Source organism: Microtus pennsylvanicus, chromosome Y (assembly GCF_037038515.1).
Source record: "Microtus pennsylvanicus isolate mMicPen1 chromosome Y, mMicPen1.hap1, whole genome shotgun sequence".
Classification (NCBI taxonomy): domain Eukaryota; kingdom Metazoa; phylum Chordata; class Mammalia; order Rodentia; family Cricetidae; genus Microtus; species Microtus pennsylvanicus.
Window position 1 is genome coordinate 37,003,806 of NC_134602.1, and position 5,189 is coordinate 37,008,994.

Sequence of the window (5,189 nt, forward strand, 5' to 3'; positions counted from 1 at the left end):
CATTTTGCAGCAGGAATATGTCTCTGATACACATATACTGAGCTGTAGACAAGAGTTTGATAATTTTCCTATTAATTTCTTAAGAACATATTACATTTAGGTATCCAAATCTATTCATCCCTGCCTTTTTCACCTGCTCCAAAGTTATTCCTAAAAAGAGCCTTGACCTCACATCCTCACCTTCTTATCCTTGCAGGCACTTATGGTGGAGGAAACCACTTTGTGTCTGATTTAAACTGAAGAGTTCTTCCTATGCAGAGATTGGCAGCTATGAAGCCCAAGCACAGAAACAGAGCCAAGAGACAGAGGAACACGAGTGCTGTGGCCTATCTCAGAAAGTCTCCCGCCATGATGAAGATGCCTCTTAGTATGAGTTGCATGCCACATCTCCAGAAGAAGAATGGGCCATCGCTCCAGAAGCAAAAACTTAGTAAGCCTTTTGAGGCCCTGGAGAATATTGTTGGCCGCAGAATTTCTCATGGCTGGAAGGAAGCCAATGAACCAGTCACCCATTGGAAAGCCATCATTCTAGATCAACTGCCAACATATCCCTCTCTCTATTTGTTGAAATATGATGGGATTGATTGTGTCTATGGCTTGGAGCTTCATAGTGATGAAAGGATTTTAAACCTGAAGATCCTGCCTAATAATGTGCCATTTCCTCAGGTGACAGACACTCATCTCTCAAACACCATAGTTGGCAGAGCAGTGAAACATACATTCATGGGCACAAATGGCTCTAAGAATGACTGGAACGGGATGGTCCTAGAAGAGGTGCCAATCATGAAGACCTGGTTTTATATTACCTACAAGAAAGATCCGGTCTTGTACATTTACCACCTCCTGGATGACTACCTGGAAGGCAACCTCCACATCATGCCAGGCTCTAAGGAAGAGTGGAGTGGCGTGGTCCCAGATGAGGTGCAGACCATAACGACCTGTTTCTACATTGTCAACGAGAATGATCCGGTCCTGTACCTTTACCACCATCATGATGATTCCATTGAAGGCAACCTCCACATCACGCCTGAATGTCCTCCAGGAGAGGTGACTTTGGAATTAGGCAGGGATTCCTTGGAGGGCAAAAGAGTGCATTACAACAAAAAAGATGGAACCCAAGAGATAGGTAAAATTATTTGCCAAGTTCCCAAGAAACCTTCTGTGTATTTCATCAAGTTTGATAATGACTTCCATATCTATGTCTATGATTTGGTGATGATCTGTTAAAGTGAAATTCTCAAAATTTGAGGGGCAGACTTAATTCTCTCCTTGGGAATGTGTGTTTTCAGAGATACCTCAGGTCTTCTATGAATCCTGGTATCTTTTCCAATGGATTATTCTTTCTCAAAGAATAAAAATTTGTTAACATGTTGTGTTATTTGGTCAATGATGGATTGTGTTTGGTGGATGGGGCATCACAGAAATACATGCCTTAAAACAAAGCAGGATTTATGGTCTTTTCCCCTTGGAGAGTAAAGGACTGGGGATGCGTGGTGTGGTAAAAGACAAGATGGCTGTCAAGGAAGCAGTGGAGAGGGGACAAAAAGTTGTATGATCTCGGGGCGGTATGAAGCTTGAGGGAAAACCATGTCAAATGGAAAGATGTGACCGCTATCAGCGTGAGGTATTGGGACTTAAGAGGATAAAGAGTAGATTAATCAGGAAGGGACACAAATGTATACTCAAAATCAGAGAAAATTAGGTTTCATTTGATGAATGGTTTAATTCGTACTGGCTGTAAGTCAAAGGATGTTTGATCTCCACTAGAGCATGTTGCTTAGTGAAAAGTGTCTCCGCTCAGTTGCTCTTCTCCAGTAAGTTGGACATCAAGCTACCTACTTAGTTTTGACAGAATTCTGTCTGCCACCTACTTTGTCATGCCTGGATTCGGTATGCCTTGAACTCTCATAGGTCTTATCCATGCCATCCAACCCTTGTCAGTTCATTTAAATAATTGCCCTGCCATATCTGGAAAACAGTGTTCCCTTTCATTGATCATGTTCTGTAGGACTTGGGCTATAAAACTCATGAACACACTCACCCACACACAGGATAAACATGTACATATGATGCCCACTAGTGTGTGACATGCACACATATGATGAATGCACAGAACTCCATAATATCAGTAAAGTAGGGAATCCATGATGCTAGGTGGAGTCTGGCAAAGACCCCACACACCCATCAAACTGCCAAATACCAGTATGGTACTGATGTCTGACTCCCATCCTGTAAGGAACCTGCCGTCCTGTAACTGGGCTATTTTTGGTTCCTTCATCTTCACAAACTTGGTTAAAATGTTAGGGTTGTCAAATTCGGAGTTAGGGTCCAGCATGTAGATCAGCTGTCCCAGGTCAGGTGATTTGGCTACAATTTGGGTGAGATATTGTACCAGGGAATTCTGGTACACCCTCTCCTCTTCTTCTCCCTGTCCTCATCATCACTCTTGTGGGTGGGCCTGGAGAAAAAAGAAGGTAAAATGGAATAAGCCTCCTCCTTAGTGGAAAACCTTGTCAATCCTTAATTTGACCTGTCTCTCTGAGTGAATGCAGCACATTTTTACATACTAGGTCTCCTCATTCATTGGTTCACTCATTTTTCCAATGAATGATTTAATTCATCCATTCTTCCTTGTCTCTCTCTCTTCTTTCTTCCCTTCTTCCATGTCCCCCTTGATTGTAGAAATTTGAGCAGCAGGGCTGCATCCCCATGGGGCCGCCTTGTAAGGTTATGCTCCGAAATAACAACACAAAACTATTCATTTCAACACTGCCTGCCCCATTATTTTCACCCTCTTAACCCATGTCTAATAATGTATGTTGCAGCACGAGGTGCGCTTAGAAGGAAAGATTTAGCATGTCTGACCTGGTGGCTGGCTGTATCGCCATCTGCCTCAGAGTGCAGAGCTACCATTTCTGCCCATGGGAGAGGTGCATGGCATCTCTAAGCTCAATTCCTATTCCTCCCAGCATTCTCTTATGTTTATTCCACCCACCTATGTTCTAACCTTTCAGGCCAAACAGTTTCTTTATTTAATTAACCAATGACCTATACTCCATCATTACTCCTATTTCTGTTTAAACAAGAACGGAATCTTTAACTTTAACATAGCAAAATTACATATAACAAAACAGTTATCAAGCAAGAATTACAGTTACAATATTTATATCTATTTTACCTTTTATCATAACAATGGAAAACTATAGCTATCTATCTATTCTTCAACTCCATCAGAGACTCCAGAATAATACAGTATTACCTAAGCAAACAAAAAGTAAGCCATTTTCAAACTCTAGAAATGACAGAGACATCTCGCTGCCTGGACAGTCACCGAAAGTTCCTCTGTACCGTTGGTGTTACCATCCTCAACCGACAGGCCCATAGTTTCCAGCAGACATTTCCATGAAGCAGGAAATTTCAAAGGCAGTCACTATCTGCTTGTCTTGAAGAATGTTTTGCTGACACTTTCCTGAATCAGGAACACGAAAAGATCATCTCGCCTTTAGGCAAGTTCAGTAGTCCTCTCTCTGAGTGTTTTCTGTGTACAGTTTATGCAACAATCCAGGCAAGAGCAGTTTCTTCCCCAAATGGCTATCAAACTCCATAAGGATCCTTTTTGATGCCCATCTTCTTCCAGAAGTAGATATGTGCTGCCAAGAGTAGAGTGTCTCACTGTCATGAAAAACCCTAAGGTACTAAAACATTAAATACCCTATTTTGTAGTCTAGAGAGATATGAATAATGCCTATCTAACTGAAATATATATATATATATATATATATGTAGCTAGAAAATCTAACTAACATGACTACAAACTTGACTATTATTAATGATTATCCATTAATAACCTATATACATTATATTTTTAAATGAACTACACAATCACAATACCTTAATTAAGATCAAAAATGCATATACATGTAACAAAATTGACCTAAAATCTCTATCAGTAAAGCAAAATCTATACTAATGCAAATATTCATATCTATATCACATCCCACTTTAAATGTAAAAGAACGTTCATAAGCCATATTTGGGAACGTGGGTGCAGTTTTTTCTCTCCAAAATGCTTCCTGCTGAATGGTGGCATCATTATTGATTTATCTCAGTTGGCAGTTGAGCGAAGCAATTTTTTAAAGGTGTTCACAGCAACCTTTAAGTAGGGCGTGGTCCATCCTACCATATTACGATAGAGGCATCCACAGACTATCACCCTCTGTGAAAACAAAATAGAAACTCCTTTCCAAAGCATCATGTCCTTAGATCCAAATTTCAAAGTCAAGGCATTTTCAAAATATCTATGTTGGATTATTTCAGCAGCCTTTATAAAGAAACATCTTTTAACAGCTATTGCTACTGCCTCAAAATTCACATGATTCAAAAAGAGCATAATAGCATACAATATCAAAATTCGCTGTGAATTTTCCATCTTTGTGCGCTTCAATTTAACCTCTATTTTGTTTATTTTTCCTTTTTATTTTTTGCCTTTTGAGACAGGTTCTCTGTATCTTTGACCTGGAATAACTCTGTATACCTGTCTGTCCTTGTAGTCTCAGAGATCTGCCTCTCTCTGCCTTTCAGGCATTGTGATTAAAGGTGTATGCTACTACACATTGAACTCACAAAGATCTGTTTGTCTCTGCCTTCAAGGCACTGGGATTAAAGGCGTGTGCTACCTCACCTTGAAGGTACAGAGGTCAATCTCCCTCTGCCTCCCATGTGTTGGGTTTACAGGTGTGTACGACCACACCCAACAACTCTCTTCCTTTTTTTAACTTTAAGAACTTCAAATTTTAGCCTGCACATATTTTTAACACACTGTAAATCATTTAAAAATTTTCTTTGTCTTTGAATCTCTCTTTACTCTATTTCTCTCTCTGTTTTTCTGACCACATGAGTCTTTCATTTACCAAGCAATCTCAGTAGGACTAAAGCCGTGGCTTTGCTGGCCAGATGTAGCCCATTCCTTAGCTTTCTGCCATTCCAACCTTGTGGCTGAGGTACCGAACAGAGCCGCATTCAGTGCCACAAGTCTACAGTGTTTCAAGGTCCTTGCCATCAAAGAGGCTGCAACAGACAACACTCAAGCCCTCTTTCTGTAGCTGGCCCTCCTTCCTCAAATAGTCAGAGTTTGCCCAGGCAGGATGGCCCAGAAAGCCGGCATTTTAAAACAACACAGTTTTTTTTTC